This window comes from Lissotriton vulgaris, chromosome 7 (assembly GCF_964263255.1).
Source record: "Lissotriton vulgaris chromosome 7, aLisVul1.2, whole genome shotgun sequence".
Classification (NCBI taxonomy): Eukaryota; Metazoa; Chordata; class Amphibia; order Caudata; family Salamandridae; genus Lissotriton; species Lissotriton vulgaris.
Genome location: NC_141695.1, coordinates 332812324 through 332834672, shown reverse-complemented (window position 1 = coordinate 332834672; position 22349 = coordinate 332812324). Strand labels below are relative to the sequence as shown.

At 52.0% G+C, this 22349-nt stretch overlaps 1 protein-coding gene across 1 annotated transcript in view; it reads left to right on the top strand.

The window, feature by feature from the left end:
* The window catches only part of PPFIA3 (PPFI scaffold protein A3), an 838878-nt gene that overhangs the window by 340375 nt on the left and 476154 nt on the right, over positions 1-22349 (top strand). The window lies entirely within an intron of this gene.

Sequence of the window (22349 nt, the reverse complement as noted above, 5' to 3'; positions counted from 1 at the left end):
CGTTCTGTGCATAAAGGCTTGTTACTCCTTGGCTAAAAAGGAGCCTCCGGTGGGGTTGCGCTCCCACTCTACCGGGGCGACGGCAGCCACTACTGCTCAGGGACGGGGAGTTCCCTTGCATGACATCTGTCAGGCCTCGCTGCACACGTTTACCAAGCACTACTGCCTGGACAGCCAAGTCCGGAGAGACAGCTTCTTTGACCTTTCTGTTCTCCAGGACTTTCTGGTGTGATCTTGGTTCGCAGACCCACCGCTGGAGTTGGTATTGCTGGGGTATCTGTTCTAAGGTATGGAAACTACCACTACGTATTTCTTTCAGATGCACAAGTTACTTACCTTCGGTAACGATATATCTGTAAGAAACATTAGTAGTGATCGATTCCTTACCGCCCCACCCATCCTCCCCGTTCTGTAAACTGATTTCTAGGGTTAAGTTAATCACTTTCAGGGCTCTAGTTTCATGGCACCAGTGGTCAGTTTCTTGCATGGCTCTGCGTTCCTGGTGCAGAAAGTAGTGTACAGAACTGACGTCAGCGCGCATCTAAGTAGCTCCAGCGACGATATTCTGACGACAACGACGCACGTGGAGCTGCACGACGACGCCTACCGACGCGCAGGGGTATTGCTGGAAAAAAACTTTCCGGATCTAGTCTGACTCCTGGGGGTAATTCTAAGGTAAGGAATCTATCACTACAAATGTTTTTTTTGATAAACACATTTTTATTGATTTTAACAGAATACCAGCCAATCATCAAGATGCCATGATAACAGAAGGATGCGTGTAACGATCTGGACAGTCCAAGGTTAATTAGATACAGAATCAAAAGGGCGATTTCAGAGCATCCCCTACGAAACTAAGCCAGGCACCCCAACCACTTCCCCCAAACCCTACGATACTTCTTGGTGCGTCACGTGCTGCATACATCATTCCCTCCTGCGTGGCTCACCAGTCAACCCCGGCCCGCCATTTCCCCACAGTGGGAGGGTCAGGACTTTTCCAGACAGAAGCCATGTCCCTCTTCGCCACCATCATCGCTGTAGTGTAAAATAAAAATTCCTGGAACCATCCAACCCGTCCGTGATACCCAAAATCGCATGCTTCGGGTCGTGTGGGATCTCCTATCTCAGTGAGATCTTCCTCAATGTCTCCCCAGAACCGCGCCAAGCGTGGGCACGACCATACCATATGGAAGAAGTCGGCAGGCTTGTGACCACATCTCGTGCAGGCGGGGGTCGGTTGTAACCCCGCGCGGTGCAGGCGTGCTGGTGTCAATTAGGCAGGATGTAAGAAGGCAGAGGCAGTGACTGTCCTGGGTGCCATAAGGGGAGCCCACCCATTCCTCCCACAGAGTCCGCAGCGGATCAAGTGAGGTGGGGGTATTTTTAATGAGTGTCTGGTAGATGCAGGAGATACCTCCCCTCCCCAGGTCCCCCAGCAGGATTTGTGCCTCAGGCGGGCTGTGATCCGAGAGACGTGTACCAGTCGTGAGGTGCATCTGAAGGGCGAGGCACAGCTGTAAAACTGTGAGTGATGCAGAGAGTATCTAGCCTGAAGGTCCCAAAAAAAGCGCATGTGGTCGCCCACCCAGACGTCACCCAGCGGTGAAATACCAATTAGGTCCCACGACCGAAAGCCCTGTAGCCCATTGACTTCCCTGAGCCAGGTACCCTGCCACAAGGGTGTGCATTGTCAGTGTGCAAGTGCATTTGGTGTGGCGGAGCGCGGGCCGCCAGGCCAGGAACACAGAACGCGTCACTTCCGGCAGACGAGACGGGACAGGCACCCCCTACATCATCGATAGGAGGTTGGACAAGCCCAACTCACTGAGTTCCAACCTGTAGTCCAGATCAGACCATCTCCCGTTAAACCAGTCATGCAGAGAAAGCAAACTCGTAGCTAGGTAAAAGAGGCATAAATGGGTCATCACTAGCCCCCCATCAAAAGAAGGGATCTGGCAGACACCCAGGGCCAATCGGGACCTGCCCTTCCCCCAAAGGAATCTGGAAGCCAGGCTGCCAAGCTCCTGGAACCACGTTCTCAGAAAATTAAGGGGGGTATTTTAAAGCATGTAGAGGAACCGGGGAAGAATCATCATTTTAAAAAGCTCAATTATTCCCAAGGGCTTCATGGGTTGTGGTTGCCATTTCGACAGGTCTGCCTTGGCCCGCTTCACCAGGGGAGTGACATTGAGAGCCCAGCTGAGTTCAGGGAGTAAGGTCACCCATATCCCTAAGTACTTGAAGGACTGCCACTCGAAGCATTCTCTAAAGATGTGGAGTGGGACCAAGACCTATTTATCCGGGTTAAGCTGGAGGCCGGAGGCTTGTTCAAATGACCGGAGGATCCGGAGACAGTGGGGCCCCGAACTCGCAGAGTCAGCCAAGTACATCTGGACGTCGTCCGCATAGAGGGCGATTTTGTCTGCTTCTGTATTGGGCCACTCCCGGGCCTGTACCTGTCCGCTAGAGCGTATCAGGACCGCTAGGGGCTCCATCACCAGAGCGAAGAGCAGGGGAGAGAGGGAACAGCCCTGCCTCGTGCCCCTTTGGATCTGGAAGGGTTCAGATAAAACCCAGTTCACCAAGACATGTGCCCTCGGACGAGCGTACAGCACACAGATGAAACCCCCAAAGCGGGGTCCACAACCCATCTCCGCCAGGACATCATCTAAAAAACCCCAATCCACCGAATCGAAGGCTTTCTCAAAATCTACCAGAAGGAGTGGGAGGTAGAGGGTGACTAAGTTGCGATGAAGCCTTCGCAAGCAAAGTCGGGTACCACGTGATGTCATGAACCCCCATTGATCTGCATAGACCAACGTATGTAAATGGGGTTTGAGGCGCTGCGCGAGTATTGTGGCTTAAAGTTTTAGCTCTGTATTAATAAGTGAGATGGGACGATAGTCCGCGCTCTGAGGCGAGGGCGGCTGGGATTTAGGGAGGCCCACAATGGTTGCCACATCAGTCTCTTACGGAAAGAAACCCTTCTCCACTGCCTCATTGAATAGATGGGCAAGGTGTGGGGTCAATGTCTCGCGGAACAGGGCATAATATTCTTGGGGAGGCCATTCGGACCAGGCGTCTTGCCGGGCGAAACAAGAGCAATCGATTCCCCAATCTCTCCACGGGTGATGGGGCGGTCCAGGTCTTCCTGAACGGCCGAATCTAAATGAGGGAGTTGACTGTCTCCCACTATCAACATGTCTGTGAGAGACTGGGAGGGACCCCAGGCCGCGTATAGCTGGTGATAATACAGAGCAAACTCCTGGGCCATGTCAGCTGAGGAATTACATATAGAACCGTCCTGATCTATGATTTCAGGGATTATAGGGTCCGCTCTGGGTTAGGTGGCCAGTCGATGGAGGAGGGAACTGTTCTTGTCTCCCCAGCCGTACACCCTAGCGATAGAAGAACGCCAGAGGAGTTTAGCCGTGTCCATCGACAATTGTCGGATCTCTTTGCGTATGTGAGCAAGGAGTCTCACTTCTGAGGCGACAGGGTTCAGGGGGGTGGACCGCTCAAGGCGTAGGTCCTGTGCCTCGTGGGAGGTGAGCTGGTCCAGCTGCATTCGCCGCTGGGTTTTGAGTTGCCTCTTGGCGACTTTACGGATTGTGGCTTAGCCCGCCTCCCACAGGACACCCGGCGACGACACCGACCCTTCATTGGTCTGAAAATAATGTTGGAGTTCCTGCCCTACCACTTTCCGGAATTCCTTGTCTTGGAGGAACCAATCTCCAAGTCTGACGCAGTGAGGTATGAGGAGCACCTAGAGTGAGCATCACCGGAGAGTGGTCGGATATATCCCGCGGGAGGATAACAACGTCTTGTAGCCTAAGGCAGTCAGTTGAGGGAATGTAGGTGATGTCTATATGCGCGTGAGTGTGCGGCTGAGGTATGAGTGAATTGTCTGGAACGTGGGTGCATGTAAGCCATGCATCACAAAGACCTAGGGATTCGGCCTAGCTCGTTAGGTGTTTCGCATGCACCAGTCTGCCATGGGAAGGGATCCCAGTTTTGTCCAGATCCGGGCAAGGGACCTCATTGAAGTCACCGCCCAGGAAGTTGGAGTCCGGGGGCAAGGAGGCCAGGATCCCAATGGATGCAGCAAGGGTCACAGCCAGCCGCATTGGAGGGGAGTATAATAACACCAAATTAAGGGGTAAGCCGTACAAGGTGCCGAACAGGGTCAGGAAGGTGCCCTGGTCGTCTTGAATGACACGCGTGGTCACGAAAGGAAGGGAGCGCTGGATCATGATCGCAACCCCACGAGATCTGCGTGTGAAGCCCCAGTGCCAGACCCTGTCATAACCATAGCACAAATGGGCAGTGATTACCCAAGAGGTGTGTCTCTTGCAGCAGTAGGACCTCCACCCCAAGACGCTGTGCACTACTGATGTTTCTTACAGATATATCGTTACTGAAGGTAAGTAACTTGTGCTTTAAGACACCAATTGTGTTGCAGTTTTTTTGAAAGGGCTTACATTTATATTTCCTCTAGGATCGTTTGTTATGTGATCTTGACTTTGTTCTATCTTATTTAATGTGCACACTTTTGAGCCTGTGCATCAGCTGTTTGAGACTTCTAACATTTAGGCCTTTCTTCCTCATTATAATTACTACTGTGTGCACTGAAGACATAGTCAGTACAACCATTGTATAACACCCAGTGCTTTAAATGGGAAAGAATATGTGTAGGTACTCATGAAATTGAGCTAGGGGCATGGCTAGTGGGCGGGGTTAGAGGCGGGGTGAGACATGATGATACTACGACATTACTATTGAGTATTCATTTTGCCGTACATTTCCTTTGTTAGTAGTTTCAAAGCTTCCCATATATGCGGATTAACAGCTGCATATGATAATAAAGAGTGGTGTGAATACCTGCTTGGAGCAGGCCCTAGATCATAATAGAAGGAGCTTTTAAATGAATGTAGTCAAGCCATCAACAGCACTATTCAGGCTCATTATCAGTGTGCCTCAGAACAAGAGAGTTTGGAATAGCAGCATCGATAATGAGTACTATGCCAGTTGCTGGACATACCAAAACATTTGAGAAAAGTATAATTATAAACAAAACGTGTTAACTCATTACACAAAATAAATACCTAACACAATATGTTAAGATTTCCTTGTTTTGCAATATTTACAGCTTCTCACTGTCATACTGTTTCTACTTGGTTGCTTTTGGCACAATATTTCTACTACACACAGAAACAAGCAGGCAATGCAAACACAAAAGCATTTCACACATTTCTTTAAAACTACCTCCAGAGTGTGTCCCGATTCTCTTCCTCTCTGATCCCGCTTTCTTGATCACACGCAAACATACACAGAAGCAGGCAAACGCGTGCGCACACTCTCTCTCGCTCCCTCTCCCAAAAAGTTTCACTTGGGATTGTTACAGCAAGCACCGTGTGAATGTGATTGGCACTGAAGGACCTTAATGGACCTTCTCGATCAAACACAGGGCGTGAAAATCCCAAACCAGGAACACCCCTTGCATAACGCACATGAGCCGCTGCTGAATGGTTCAGCATTTACTCGCCTACGAGCTAGAGAGGCGCTTTGGCTATCAGAGTGCCGTACAGATCTGCTCCAGTCTGACTGCTTTGAGCTCCGCAGCACTGGCACCAATTAGCCTACCTTTTTTCTTTTTTGTTTGATTTTCAGAAAACCTTTATTTCAGGGAATAGGCACAGTACAATTACATAATCATCACGAATGCAAATAAAGAAGCCAAAGCGCATCAATACATTGCAGTATAGCGAGAAAGAAAAGCACGTTCATGTAATAATAGAGGCGATGCCCCGAAGAATTATCAAAAGCTCAATGGCAAAGGGTACAATCCGACACTGCAATGGTGAGGAGGTGATTTTGGAGATGACCTCACAGACTTTCTGCCAGTATGCTGAGACTCGGGGGCATAACCAGGCAAGATGTGCAAAATCAGCCTCTGACGCGGAGCAGCAGGCCTAGTCTGTAAAGTTGTGCGGGGGTGCAATATAATCTGTGTATATATTTGTAATGTTTTAGATGTGAGTGGTAGTTGGGGGAAAGACGCTTGATATGAGTGCAGCAATAAAGCCAATCCTCTTGGGAGATCTCGATTCCCAGATCCTCGCCCCACGCAATACGTGCTCGATCGAAAAAGATGGAGGCCGCCGCCAGCGTGTAAACATAGATCCTGGTGACCAGTTTCTTTGTAGATGAGGAGGCGTAGAGCATGCCAAGGGGGGCCAACGATGGGGGAGGGGCTAGGGAAATGTAGGGTGTAGCTTTCTGCAGGTCGCCCGGAGATGGTAGTATAACAGAGTGTCCATGGAGCCAGCGTCAGGAGCGTGCGAGAAAATAGTCTCCCCAAGGTACAGATCCGAAATTGTGAGTAGGCCGAGGCGAGCGGCGTGTTTAACCATCCCCAACGACTGGAGCGAGGGGAAAGCCTGGTGGTGGGCAATGGGCATAGTATTCGCTGAGAGCAAATCTGCGCTGGAGAACCCACGGATGCCATCCCAGGCCCAATACAAGGTCTCGACCGTGTCGACTTCAGTGCGCCGGAGCTTCGCAGGGGCGAAGAGTGCAGTCGAGAGCGGCCATGGAGCCGCCAGGTCCGCTTCCACCGCTACGTGAGGCTGGAACGGGGTAGGGTGGGACCAGAAGTGGAGAAAGCTGGCCTGAGCGCTAAGAGCATAGAGCTGAAAATCCGGTGCTCCCAGCCCATCACGCGACATTGGAAGGGTTAGAATGTTGTAGGCAACCCTGGGTTGCTGTCCATCCCAAACCAGAGTGATGAGCAGCAAGCGGACCCTGTGAAAGAAGTGAGCCGTGAGCGGGATGGGAATGTTGACAAAAAGATATAAAAATTTTGGGAGCACCCCCATCTTTGCCATTGCTCTGCGCCCAGCCAAGGACAGCGGCAGTCGGTTCCAAAGAGGGATCTTGGACTCAAACCAGTCCACGGCGCAACCGAAGTTGGCCCTCCAGACCTCATCGACCTCTCTACTCAAACAAACACTCTGGTATCTAGTTGGCTCCATGGCCCACACAAAGGGGTAGTCCGAATCGAAGGGGACTCTGGCATCCGTGAGAGGGAATAACACAGACTTGTTCCAGTTAACCTGGATACCAGAATAGCCACCAAAGCATATCACCTCCCGGACTAAAGGACTGAGGTTCTCCTGTGGGTGACGAAAATAAAGTGTCATATCATCCGCATACATGGAGACTAGCAAAGCTCGCAACGCGAAGCCAATACCTATCTGAGTGTGATGCTGCCTAAGGCGAGCCGCAAGGGCTCCATAGCGACAGCAAAGGGCATTGGGGAGAGCGGGTAGCCCTGCCGGGTGCCACGCCCAATGGAAATGGGCTCGGAGATCTGAATGGTGATACGGAGGTGGGCGGTGGGAAGTGTGTATATTAGCAGCACCTTTCGAATAAAGATTTGACTGAACCCCAGACGGGGGAGAAGATAGAACAGGAAAGGCCACTCCAAGGTGTTGAAAGCCTTGTTGGCATCAAGTAGGGCCGCCATTGCCGGGAGAGCCGGGTTGATTTGATGCAGAACTGAGAAGATGGTCCGAAGGTTGTGAGAGGAGGCACTGCCGGGAATGAAGCCGGATTGGTCTGGGCGGGCGATAAGTGGCATGAGTGGGAGGAGGTGGGAGGCAAGCAGCTTGGCAAAGATTTTATTATCTGTGTTAATGAGAGAAATGGGGCGATATGAGTCCCTCATCTCGGAGGGCTTGTCTGGTTTAAGAAGCAGTATTAGTAGTGCCTCACGCAGTAATGGGGGGAATTGACCCGACTCGAATGAGTCATTATACATAGCCGCAAGATGTGGGGAACGCCTTGTAGAAGGATGCCGGTAAGCCGTCGGAGCCAGGGGCCTTGTCGGCCGACATACTGTTTATGGCGGCTAGAATCTCCTGCTTAGAAAATGGCTCATCTAAGTATTCCCGATGCGCATTTCCAAGCCAGAGAAGCTCAAGAGTGTTGAAGTATTGGTCGAGAACCTCGTGAGGTGTGACCGAACCGGCTGTATAGAGTTGGGCATAGAAGGCGCTGAAGCACGTCTTGATGCCTTCCGGAGAGGTGGTACGAGATGGCCCACCATCCTGTAAGGCAGTGATGTACGATGCCGCGCGGGGCCGACTTAGTAGATTCGCCAAAGTTTTACCGGGGCATTCGCCCTCACCAAAACGACACGCCCTTGCCTCTCTCCCGAGAAAAGACAGTTTCCGGTCTGCCTCATCCGAAAATTCTGTGAGTTTCACCCGTATCTGGGCAAGTATGTCAACGCTAGGGCTTTGGGAATAAGAGGCGTCTAACTGCTCTATCTCCTTTTCGATCTTAGCCAATGTGCCACGGATGGAACGCAGGACGCCAGCTTGCTTGGAAATGCATTGTCCGCGAATGACTACCTTGAAGCCCTCCCAGAGCGTAGATGGGGAGTCCACCGAGCCCTCGTTAAGCTCAAAATAGTTCGCGATTGCGGTCTGTATCTCATCACAAAATACTGTATCACAAAGTGCGTTGAAGGGGAGCTGCCATTGGAAGACACAACAGGGGGTGTGGGGGAACCGGAGTGACAGGCAGACTGGAGCATGGTGAGAGAGGGTACGTACCATATGGTCCACCGATAACATCCAGACCAGTGCGTCAGGAGATGCGATCCACAGGTCCAGCCAAGACCAGCAGCCGCTGGAGCCGGTGACGCATGTGCCCTCGCGCTTCGCGCTGTGAACTTGACACCACGCGTCGTATAGGGAGTTGTACTGTATAATAGAATTAAGGAATTAGATCACAGCGCTCCTGCCAGAGTTTCAAAACTCCCTTCAAAAACTCACCTTGGTTTACGCCAGATTTGGAACGAATTAAGCACACAGTTAGAGTAGCTGAAAGGAAATGGCGCCAAACTAAAGACTCTAATGATAGAGTCCAATACAAAACCACCCACAGACAATATATGAAAGAAATTGCTGAGGCGAAGAAGGCATATCTTGGCAACAGGATATCCCTGGCATCCAACTCACATAGAGAGCTATATAATATAGTGAAAGACTTCACCAACCCCATTGCCAGCCAACAGCCACTTGATGAATCTAAAGAATGGGTTGAGTCTGTGGCAGCATACTTCCACGACAAAATTAACGAAATTCATAAACGCTTTCCTCAGTTACCCCCAACCTGTCAGGCAGTCCCGTCTTCTAGCAACTGCAGTGACCTCAACAAATCTGTTCCCACACTCAGGGAATTTCCATCTTTCACTGAAGCACAGGTGGAGGCAACTTTACTGCATATGAAGTCAGGATCTCCTGTAGACCCGGCCTCTCCACAAATCCTATCTAAAGTGGCTCCTGCTCTGATCCCAGCTTTAACGAAAACGTTAAATCAGTCCTTACTTCACTCTTCTGTTCCACAACATTGGAAGGAAGCAGTTATTAGACCAATCTTAAAAAAAACCTCTGCAGATCGAAAATTACTCCCTAACTACCGGCCCATCTCGCTCCTTCCGCTGTTTGGTAAGATCATGGAATCCTTAATAAATAAACACCTCAAATCCCATCTGGAGACAAACAAGCTCCTGGACCCTTCACAATCGGGTTTTAGGGCATTTCACAGCACCGAGACTGCCCTCCTTGAAGTTGTGGATAACATAATACTGACACTAGATTCCAACCAGTCAGCCATACTGGTCTTGCTCGACCTGTCTGCGGCCTTCGACACCTTCTCGCACTACATTCTTTTAGAACGTCTGGTTGAGATTTGTGTCGAAGGCTCCGCACTCTGCTGGATAAAAAACTAACTGTCCAACAGACGGTCTTTGGTCCAAATTGGTGTCCACTCCTCCAAATACTATGACAACGATAAGGGCGTCCCTCAGGGATCCATATTGAGCCCCACGCTCTTTAACCTGTATGTATCCCCTCTTGCTAAGGTCATCCGAGCACACGGCTTTGGAACCGTGTCCTACGCGGATGATACGCAAATACTGATCACTATCAAACAGAATCCGGACGTAACCAAAATAAGTTTTAAAAACTGTATGGTAGACATCCAGGATTGGATGACCAGAAACTTCTTGATGATGAATGCAGGAAAGACGGAGGTTCTGCTGTTTGGAAAGGCAGATAAATTCTGGTCCGATGATTGGTGGCCAACTTCCCTTGGCACATGCCCCACGCCCAAATCCTCAGTAAGAAATCTAGGGGTAACAATAGACAATAAACCATCAATGTCTGAGCATATTAACAAAGTCGTAGGCACCAGCTATGGCCTCATGCGTAGCCTGAGAAAAATCTTTAAATGGCTCCCCCTCTCAGCTCGCATGCCTCTAGTTCAGGGACTCATTGTGAGTAGAATTGACTACGGGAATGCACTCCTGGCCTCAACAAATACCACCCTGCTGGCCCGCTTACAGGTCCTACAAAACACCGCTGCCAGATTGGTGCTTGACCTTCCTTCCCGCACCCCCTCATTACCCTGACTAAAAACCTTGCACTGGCTCCCAGTACAAAAACGTATTAAATTCAAACTATGCTGCCTGGTCCACAAATGCATCAATGGGCATGACCCAGTTTACCTTGAACAAAAACTTAAGGTCTACCACCCGGTGAGAACACTTAGATCATCCACCAAGTACCTCCTAAGTTCCCAGAGTGCGTACCGCCAGAAATGGTGATAGAGCCTTCAGTAAAACAGCTCCTGAAGCATGGAACTCCCTGCCCCTCCAGATTAGGATGGAACCTGACTATCTGAGATTCCGCAGACAGTTAAAAACATGGCTCTTTTAGATCTTGCCTATGGCCTGCTCTGGTTCTCTATAGGACTTCCTCTGCAAGCGCTCTGAGACCTTCGGGTGATTTATGCGCTATACAAATGAAATAAAAGTAAAAGTAAAAGTAAAGGAATGAGGCAGCGCATGGGTGGGAGAAGTGGGAACCAGAACGGTCGAAGTTGGCAGACAGAGTTACATTAAAATCGCTCCCCCAAAGAAGCACAGCAGGGCCGAGAGATGATATGTTGTGCCAAACGTTAGCAAAGAAATCCAGGGCGTCACAATTGGGGCCATATATTGCCGCAAGTATCAGGGACCGAGCCCACAGCGTGCCGCAGATTATTACAAAACACCCGTCAAGGTCAATGAGAACCTGGGAGGTCTGCCATGGGAGCCCCCTACGCAGTAAAATACATACCCCCGGGAATTAATTGGAATAAAAGGAGGAATATGTATTTCGCCCCAGTGTCTGGAGTGAAGTCTAGTTGCGGTAGACTGTATAAGGTGGGTCTCTTGTAAAAAGCATATGTCCACCTTGTGTCGTGTAGGATTGGCGTTTACCAAGCATGCCTTGCGGAAATCATTCAGTTCACGGACATTCCAGGTCCAAAGTGTAGTGTCCATGATGGGGCTGCCAGCAGGGGAATAGTGTACGGGGAAGGAGGCATGATGGGAACGAATTGCAAGATAATGAGATGTGTATGAAAGGAGCCTGGCGAAAATCATGGAGACAGTTTGGCACAATTGGAACGTACATATCGCACAATTTCTTGAATTGCCAAATAGCACAAACAATACTGACCCCTTAACAGGAAGATGCTGAACCTGGAAAAAAGACCAGGGTGAAGACAGAGCATAAGCAATTGACTGTGCAGAAACAAATAACAAGGCTGCGGGAAGGAGCCAGGAACCCTAGGACCCAGAAACCCAGCCCCGGAAACCTGCCCTAAAAACAGAAAAACTCCAGAAACACCCCCAACCCCGCACCCACACCAACCCCCCAATCAAGCTGAGGTACCACCCAAACCCACCCCAGGGTCTCACAACTTGAAGAGGGAGAAGTAGTGTTCATAATGGGAATCATCCCATGGGGGCATGACGGAGCCCGGCGAACACTCCTGCCATAAAGACAGGGTGGCCAAGCTGCAGAAGCGTGCAGACATTAGGAATAATATTAAAGGGAAAACAGAGCGATGCATGTAAAATGGACAAACCTATATAAGTGCCTCAGCAGGCCGCATGGACCAGACGCCTGAATCGGTTGTACAGACCAAGAAAACATGTAAAACCTGTGGATACCATCATATAGGGCAAATGCACAGTCAGTCATTGTCACTGAGGATCTCAGCAGCGGCAGCCTGGGAATTCGCGGATTAAGAGCGATGGGATTTGTCGAGTTTTTTGGCGAACACCAGTGCCTCTCTGGGATCCGGGAAGGTGAGAGTTTTGGTGCCCTGTTTGACACGCAGTTTGGCTGGGTATGCTAGTGAGTAGGGGATCTTGTGTTTCTGCAGGATCCGTTTGACCGGCAAGAACTCACGGCGTGCTGCCTGAACTGTGATGGTGTAGTCCGAGTAGAAAGAGAGGCTGTTTCCCTGGTGGCGAATGTCCCCTTTTTCTCTGGCAGCCCGAAGGATGGCATCACGGTCCCTGAAGGTCAGAATTTTGGCAATGATGGGACGTGCCAGCAACCTGGGGTCCGGCCGTGGGCCAAGGGAACGATGGGCGCGCTCCACAATGCAGACCGGTTAGAGCACATCGGCAAAGAGCTCCCGAACTAGCTGTTTCACAAAGTCCTCCATACGAGAGATGCTGATGGACTCCGTACCCCTGTATCTGAAAGAATCAGATTAGTGTTAGATGCCTTACCTTAGAATATCCCCAGGCGTCAGACTGGACCCGGAAAGTTTTGCGTAGCAGTACCCCTGCGTGTCGGTAGGTGTTGTCTGCGGCTCCGTCGTTGGCGGCGCCGAGATGATGTCGTCAGAGTACTTAGACGCCGCCCTCGCGCGCTGACGTCAGTTATTCTTTTTTCCACGCCAGCAAGCGCAGATCCGGAAAAAGCAGTACTTCTTAGTCACTTTTTGACTAACTTTTTCGATCCTTTTTGGATCATTTTTCGAGTCTGTAGACTCTCGGTGCCGGTAGGGATGCCCCGGTTCAAACCCTGTGCCGATTGTAACCCCCTGATGACTGTTACCGACCTCCACCGTTGGTGCCTGTATTGCCTTGGGGCCGACCACGACGACAAGTCATGCCCCGACTGCCGGGCCTTGACGTAGAAGGCTAGGCGCGAGCGGTCCCGTAATCGACTCGAGCTCCGGCAGTCGGCCCGCGCCGTTCACTGTCCAGGTCGACGAGGAGGTCGAAGGACTGGTCACAGGGCCACAGTCATCGCAGCTCGGGGAGTCGACACCATGTCCTCAGGCAAGAGGCACAAGAAGTCGAAGAGACGACATCGCTCTTCCGACCCCCCCCCCCCCCCCCCCCCCCCCCCCAGACGCTCTTACGATGCGGCCGGGGTTCGGGCAACACCGCCCACGCATCAACGCTGGAGCCGCAGGCGCCGCTGCCAGCTCCCTACCCGCCGGTCCCTGGGCTAAACGCGACGCCGTAGGGGATCGATGCCTTCCTTATGGCCAATCGGGTGCTTCGGCCCCGGCGCCGTCGAAGGCTCCGAAGGCGTCGACGACTTCGGTCCCGACGCCGCAGGGCCCCACCGGATCCGGGTCACTGCTGGTCAACCTTACGACCCCTCCGCCGGCGCCGACCCACAGGGTGTCACCCCCGACGCCGTCCCCGGACGACGTCGTCCACGGTCCCTCCCTCGGTCTGGATTTAGTGTCGGACCGGTGTCGCTCGATGCAGCATTCAACGCCGAGAGAAGAGCAATTCTTCTATGATCCGGCCCCATCCTTTGCACCCGACTATCAGGAGATGGGAGGCGAGGAGGATTGGGAGGGGGCTGAGTACCCTCTGGCATGGGAGTGCCAGTCTTATCAGGACTGGGCATTTGAACTAGGGGAGGCCAGTGGTCTGGACACTTCGCCCGACGCTGGATTTGTCTCCCCTCCTACCGTGGCTACGGAGGAGGGGGCTGCTTACAGTGTGGTGTTGACGAGGGCGGCCAAGGCCTTGGCTCTTGAGCTCCCCGTCTCGGCCGTGAGGACTAACCTCCTCACTGAGGTCCTTAAACCGCAGGCAAGCTCTTCGGAGCCTCTACTGCTGTTTAATGAGGCCCTTACTGACGTTCTGTTGGGCACCTGGTCCAGGCCCGCCTCAGGCCCCCCTGTAGATAGGAACATGGCCAGACGCCGGCCCCGGGCAACCTTAGCTTCCTGTCCACCCACCCCACCCCCGAGAGCCTGGTTATCCAGGCCTGTAACTCACAGACCGCATTTCCGACTGCTCCACCTGATCGTGAATCCAAAAGGTATGAGCAGTTCGGTAAGAAGCTGTTCTCACTTAGTTTGGAGTTGCGGTCGGTCAACACCGCTTGCCTTTTGGGCTGTTATACCCACTCTCTGTGGGACACAGTCTCGGATGTGCTGCCAGATTGCCCGGAGGATGCCCGGGTAAAACTCGCTCAAGCCCTTGCGGAAGGGCGAGATGCAGCACGGTACTCTATTCGATGTGGCATGGATACCACAGACTCGATGGGCAGGGTGATTTCCACGACGGTGGCGGTTCGCCACCACACCTGGCTGAGGTACACCAACTTTTCGGCTGATGTCCAGAACTCACTCATGGACATGCCGTTAGATGGCCGTCGCCTCTTTGGCGACAAGGCAGACAGTGCGCTTGAGCGTTTCAAGGACTCCAGGGCTACGGCCAAATCCTTGGGCCTGTCGAACCAGCGCCAGCAAACTTCTGCCTTTCGCTCCTTTCGTGGCCAAGGAAGGGGCGCCCCTTCACGTCCTGCCAGCCACGGGCTGCGGACTAACATCCAGCGCGGCGGCGGACGTGGTAACTGCTGTGGCGGTGCCAGGGGACAGCGGCGAGGCCAGTCCACATCCACCCCCGCAGCATCCACCTCAAAGCCTTCCTAGTCCGAGCTTTCAAGCCCATTTGACGCCAGTGGGGGGCAGGGTTCGCCATCACCTCCTCCACTGGCGCACCATCACATCGGACCGGTGGGTGCTGCAAATCGTCCAAAGGGGCTGATCCCTCCCTTTCGAGGAGATCCCTCCAGTCATACCACCGTGTGTCGGGGGATCACTTGCAGCTTTACGGCCCTCTTACCCAAGGGGGCCATCGAGCGCGTTCCTGGGCCATAAGTAGGGTGTGGTTGTTACTCCCACTACTTTCTGGTTCCCAAGAAGGGTAAAGGGGGCCTACGCCTTATCTTGAACCTGCCGAACGTCAACGTCTTCCTCCGGAAGGAGAAGTTCAAGATGCTGACTTTGGCTCAGGTCTTAGCTACCCTAGACCCAGAGGACTGGAGGGTAGCGTTGGACTTGCAGGATGCATATTTTCACATCCCCGTCCTGCCGGCCCACCAGCGTTACCTGCGGTTCACAGTAGGCCGCGAGCACTTCCAGTTTACCTTGCTCCCCTTCGGCCTTACCAGCGCCCCTCCAGTGTTCACGAAAGTGATGGCGGTGGTCACAGCTCATCTGCGCAGATTTGGGGTGTCAGTCTTCCCCTATCTCGACGATTGGTTATTGAAGGCGGGCTCGCCCCAGACAGTCGTCAGCCACCTCCAGTCTACGGTCGACCTCCTGCACCTGCTGGGGTTCTCCATCAATGCCCTGAAGTCACACCTCTGTCCCTCTCAGAAGCTCCTCTTCATCGGAGCGGTTCTGGATTCGGCGTAGTTTCGGGTTTATCCTCCCGAACAGCGGGTTCGGGATATTCAGGCTCTGATTCCGATCTTTCAGCTTTTATCCTGAGTCTCGGTCAGGTTGACGCTTCAGCTTCTGGGGCTGATGGCCTCCTTCATACTTCTGGTGCATCAAGGCGGATGCGAGCTCTGCAGTGGGACCGGAAGTTTCAGTGGGCCCAGCATCAGGGCAACCTGTCCGACCATGTCTAGATCTCGGAGGCCACTGCGAGACAGTTGCAGTGGTGGCCCACGGACCGCGATTGGGTCAGCGGCAGATCCCTCTCCCTACCCCAACCGGAGCCCGTAGTAGTGACAGATGCGTCCCTCCTGGGCTGGGGGTCCACATGGGAGAGGCGGAGATCAGAGGCCTCTGCTCCATATCAACCTTCTGGAGCTGCGGGCGATCCGACTTGACTGAAGTCATTCTTTCCCTCTATCCAGGGAAGTGTAGTGCAGGTGTTCACGGACAACACCACCACCATGTGGTACTGCAACAAAGAGGGCGGGGTGGGATCGAGGACTCTTTGCCAGGAGGCTCTGCGCCTCTGGCAGTGACTGGAACACCAGGGCGTTACCCTGGTGGTTCAACACATGGCAGGTTCCCTGAACGCCAGGGCGAACGAACTTAGCCGCCGGTGCATGATGGATCACGAATGGCGTCTGAACTCGGACGTGGCGCAAGGTCTCTTTCAGCAGTGGGGAGAGCCTTGGTTCGATCTATTCGCCACCGAAGAGAACACGCAATATCATCAGTTCTGCGCGTTGGAATTTCCAAGGCGGCACTCGCTCGGAGACGCTTTTCGTCGCGAGTGGAGCTGCGATCTATTGTACACCTTTCCGCCTATACCACTTATGCCCAGAGTGCTGAAGAAGATCAGGCGCGACCGGGCCCAAGTCATCCTTGTTGCTCTGGACTGGGCACGAAGATACTGGTATCCCGAGCTACTCAGCGTGTCAGTCGATCCCCCGATTCGTCTGCCTCTTCAGGAACACCTTCTGTCGCAGCAGCCTCTACCCGAACCTGTCCAGTCTCCACCTCCATGCGTGGAGATTGTGCAGCGACAGTTGAGGCCATTTGACTTGCCTCCTGAAGTCTATGATGTGATGCTGGCAGCCAGGCATCCCTCCACAAAATCGGTATACGCCTGCAGGTGGAAGAAATTTGTGACATGGTGCACAGCAAAGGCTGTGGATCCCCTTTTTGCCCCCCTTTCAGAGGTTCTCCTCTTCCTTCTTTCTCTTGCCCAGCAGGGCTCTGCTCTGGGCACTATCAAAGGCTACTTCTCTGCAATTTCAGCCTTCTTGAGGCTTCCTGATCAGCCTTCTCTTTTCAAGTCCCATGTGGTAAATAGATTCTTGAAGGGCATCACTCACATGTTTCCTCCTGTTCCTATTGTGATACCTCAGTGGGACTTGAACCTTGTTCTGACTTATTTGATGTGTGCTCCTTTCGAGCCACTTCACAATTGCCCTCTTCGTCTTCTAACTCTAAAGACTGCATTCCTGGTGGCCATCACCTCTGCCAGGATAGTGAGTGAGCTCCAGGCTCTATCTTCTCAACCTCCTTTCCTCTCTGTCCATCCGGACAAAGTTATCTTGAGAACGTGTCCCTCTTTCCTGCCCAAGGTAGTCACAGCCTTCCACATCGGGCAGTCCATTACCTTGCCCACCTTCTTTCCGCCTCCGCATCCCTCGAAAGAGGAAGAGAGGCTCCACCGTCTGGACCCAAAACGTGTGCTCTCATTCTATCTGGACCGCACATGCCAGTTCCATGTGGATGACCACCTCTTTGTTGGTTACGTGGGCGCTAAGAAGTGACGGGCGGTGCACAAACAAACCATTTCTCGATGGGTCGTTTTGTGCATCAAGGCTTGTTGTTCACAGGCTAAAACGGAGCCTCCTGTGGGGCTGCGTGCCCAATCCACTCGTGCCACAGCGGCTACTACTGCCCTGGGTCGAGGAGTCCCCTTGCAGGACATCTGTCAGGCAGCTACATGGGGCTCGCTGCACACGTTCGTATGACACTACTGCCTGGACAGCCAAGTCCGGATAGATGGCTTTTTCTGCCGTTCTGTTTTCCAGGACTTTCTGGTGTGATCATTGGTTCGCAGACCCACCACCGGGGTTGGTATTGCTGGGGTACTTATTCTAAGGTAAGGAATCGAACACTAACCTGTTTCTTTCAGATGCACAAGTTACTTACCATCGGTAACGATAGATCTGTAAGAAACTGTAGTTAGTGTTAGATTCCTTACCGCCCCACCCATCCTCCCCGTTCTGCGAACCGTTATCTAGGGTTAAGTTCTTCCCTTTGAGGTCCATAGTTTTATGGCACCAGTGTCTGTTTTATACATGGCTCTGCGTTTCTGGCGTGGAAAAGCTGTGTATAAGAACTGACGTCAGTGCGCGAGGGCGTCGTCTAAGTACTCCGACGTCATCCTTGCGCCAAAGACGCCGATGACGGACGCGGAGATGCAGACGACGCCTACCGACGCGCAGGGGTACTGCTACGCAAAACTTTCCGGATCCAGTCTGACGCCTGGGGATATTCTAAGGTAAGGAATCTAACACTAACTACTGTTTCTTACAGATATATCTTTACCGAAGGTAAGTAACTTGTGCGATGCGAAGGTTACTGCGACAGGAACACGCCTCCAAGTTCTCATTCTTATCGCGTATGATGGCGAATAACTTGTCCATCTGCAGAAGTTTCTGGCGGTCCTGGACGGCGGTGTCCTCCACGTCAGATATCCTGGTCTCAACATGTAGGAGTCTGGCGTCATGGGAGTCAACCCGGGTCTTCACCGTATCCAGGCGAGCCGACAACTGGTCCAGCTGCGTCGCTATGGTAGTAACCGTGGACTTGACCTCCAGCATTATGGCTTTTAGATCATCCTCTCGAGATTGCGCCATTTCTGTTGTAGCCAGGGGGTCAACGCAGTCTGTCAGGGCACCCTCCTGGCACGTCTGGCGATGTTGGTCAAACACAATCTTTGGCTGCTTGGGGTCAGTTCTGCCCATGGCTGGCAATATGGGGGACTGGGGCGGCCAGCAGTAGGAGCAAGGGCTGCAGGGAGAGGGACTGCCCAGTATGGATAAGAAGCAGCCATCCAGTGGAGGCCCTGATGGCCCACCCGCGGAGTAAGAAGAAATCCAGTGGCCTGATAATCCAGAAGTGGGCGAGCATCACAGGCAGGTGTCCACCCCTCCAGCGTGGGGCGCAGCAAACGTGACTCCGGGTGTGCCGGCCGGTTGCAGCAGTCATTCCCAGAAAGCAGGAGCAGTGGCAAGGCTTAGCGCGGCACCAAGCGTGGAAAGATAGGCTGCAGGGCCAGAAGAAAGTGGGGCAGCACAGTCGGGCCCCAGCCCGGAGGCCAACCGGGGGTCCTCACTGGCACAAATTGTAGGAGCAAATCACTGGCCCAGTGCAGGGAACACCCAGTGTAGCACGGAGAAGCCGCTCCTCAATCAGGTACCGGAGGGTGCACCCGATGGGCCCCGTGGGGTAAGGCGGCGGGCTGCCCAAGCCAACAGGAGGCCGAGGCAGGAGGCGGGAAGCGCTGCAGGACCACTGCTATGAGGACGCCAGCGACCCCAGGTTCGAGTCAGGAGCTGTCCACCGCTGTCACTCCCAGGTGTGCCGGCCAGCCGCAGCAGTCAGCCCCGAAATAAGTATAGCGGCAAGGGGAGGCGCCGAAACAAGCGAGGATATACAGGCAGCTGGGCCAGCAGGAGGTGAGGCAGCCCGGTCAGGCCTCAGACTGGGGGCAAGCCAGGGATCTTCATCAATGCAGGCCGCAGAGGCAAATCGCAGGCCTCTTGCAGAGAACATCCACCGTGGCAAGTAGAGGCCGTGTCCCAGTCAGGCACTGGAGGATACACTTGTCGCCCCCCCCCCGCTTCCCGGGCTGCGCAAGGCAGCAGGGGGTGAGGCAGAAGGCGGGCAGTGCTGCAGGGCCTCCGCAGGGAAGATGTCAGCAGCCCCCAAGGGTCGAGTCAGGAGCCGCCTGCCACTGTCATAGGGTAGCTGGAGGACGCAGTGGGCAGGGGGCCGCGCTCTGCATGGGCATCAAGGGAGGCTCCCCGCCTAATAGCAGAGGCCTAGACTCTGGGCACAAGCAAGGGAGCGAACACACCTGAGATGCCATGTGCCAGAGCAGGCAGTACGGCATACGTGCCCCCAGCCCTTCCGCAAGACACCCCCGCAATGGCGAGCCTACCGGTTCCGACGTCCGCAGGATGCAGGCGCCGCCTCTGGGAATTCTCAAGTCCTGGTCTGGATCTCACGACCGGCTCTGGGAATCCAAGATGTCTGATCGCGCCACAGGGCCCAGGCCCGGGCCTTGCATAACAGCGGATCTCAGACCAACAGCGTCCCTGGGAGGCGGTGAAGGTCCCAAACTGTGCCTCTGAAGCAGGGGAGTGGCGGCGATGCAAAATCTGGAGGTGATCGGTCAAATGTCTGCAGGATAGTGTAGGATGATGAGCTTGGCCGGCAGAGCCCACTTAGAGTGCGGCCATCTTGCAGCCGGCCAAGCCACACCCCCTAACCAATTAGCCTACTTTCACTGAGTACCGGTACTCTCCTTAGCAGTGCCGGTACTCTGATCAGTAAAAATAAGAAGTGCCGGTACTCAGTACCGGTGAGTACCGGCCCATTTAAAGCACTGATAACACCTACTTTAAAGACAAGTTGCTGCTTTGGATTATTGAATCCTTTCTACTAAAGGTGATGTTACTATTTCATGTCGGGCAGTCTATCATGCTCCCTACCTTTTTTTCTTCAAAGTGGTGGCTGGTGACATTTAAAAGTGGTGAGCTTAAAATGATAGTCATAATACACCTTAGCGAGTGAGCATAGCGAGCGAGCCCGAACAACCTAAGGGGGGTTTGGGGGAATTTCTCCCGTGAAAATTTTGAAAAAGAGTGTACAAATGGTGCATTTTCAAGCAAATTTGAGAAGGCAGGAAGCTTAATAAAGCAATTGTGAAAGTGAAGTTATTACATTAATTAAGAGGTGTCATATAACATAGGTAGCTGCTTCTTCAGTATAACCACAGAGCTTCAGAACAGACTTCGAGATACAATGCATAGCGGAGTACCTCACAGATGTATTTTATTTAACAAACAACTAAACAGGACGTAAACTAGCAGCATTCAACACATTGTTCACTTTTTGTAGATAAAATCAGCACGTCTGTCTTTAATAGCTGCAAAATTCTCAATAACTTGAACAATAAAGTCTGGTATTCTTTTAACTAAGTCTCTATAGAGAGCATCACTAAAACATTCAGTCTTTCCTGAATCATGGTGTTCCTCAGGAATGTCTTAATTCTCTTCAAAGTAGAAAAGCAACGTTCCGCCTCTGCTGTTGTCATCAGAGTGGTGATGACTACTTTTTAGAAAAGCCACTGTCTCTGTAAGTGACTTTTCCATGTTAAGGTTCTGAATTAAAGCAAGCAAAGAAATTGCACCAGTTACCTGCCGGTATACATGCATCCTGTACAGTACAGTTAATTCTGTTCTCAGATTCTCTTTGAGCATAGGGTAAGCATCCACAGTCTTATTCAGTGCTTGCTCAGGGAAGGAACTATCATATTTTGCAAGCAGATCACTTCGCAGTAATGTGGCACTCACCAAATGCTTTGTAAAAGAAAAACGTTCCTTTGCCTGCACAATTATAGTGTCACATAACTCTTTTGCTATTTGGACCAGACTGCTGATGTTTTTTCTGCGGTTAGAGAAACTAGAATCATTTGGCAGTCTGCTGTCTAAATTGTCAACCCCTTCTCTGACTTTGTTCATGCTGGTGACAAAGTGGGTGGTAGCTGTTTCCACATAGACATGATCTATTTCACGTTTTTGTAACTTTTCATATAGTGCGTCAAAATGAGGCTTTATTCCATAAAACAAAAAACTGGAACTCCCTGTCTTGCATTGTTCCAGCAAAGCCACGGGCCTCATTCCGACTATTGTAGTCAAAGTCTTCATTGGCTTCTATGGTGTCAAAACATTTCTCAAGGTCAACCCTATATTGGTATATTAGGCTGATTGTACAAATGTGAAAATTCCAACAAGTTGGGCCTCCCTTTGGAATCCTTCTGTTGACAATCGGATGAAGTACCTCCGTTCTTTTGGGAACTTGAGAAGAATGCTGCCATTCCTCCTACATCCATAAAGAATATCTGTGCCTCAGCTCTTTCCTACTGCTTGTTGCATAATCAGATTAGGTTGGTGGGCTTAACAGTGCACATTAAGGGCATTAGGGTACACATCTCTAATTTGTTTTTTGTACTCCACTGGAGGTTCCACTCATTACTGCAGCACCATCATAGCTTTGTGCAATCCGTTTTTGTTTTTGAGGCTGCTCTGGATAAATCAAGTTTAGTTCATGTAGAATAGCTGAAGAAAGACTTTCTGCGCTAGAGTCTCTTAAATGAGTGAAACCATAGAACCGTTCCACAACTTTTCTGTCACTGTCAAGGTACCGAAAGATAAATACTGACTGTTTTAGTGGCCACATCAGTGGTGTCATCAGTCTGAATAGCCACAAAGTCGGAGTTTTTCAACTCTTGTACGATATTGCTTTTTACAATCTCTAGCATGCACTCATTTTGTATTATTTTAGAGGTGCCCTTGAAGACTGTAGCACTTGATAGATGTGCTTCCATTTCATTACAAGGCCTCTGAATATCCCAGGATTTGCAGAACCATCCGATTCATCATGCCCTCATAAAGCCAGTTCAAAAG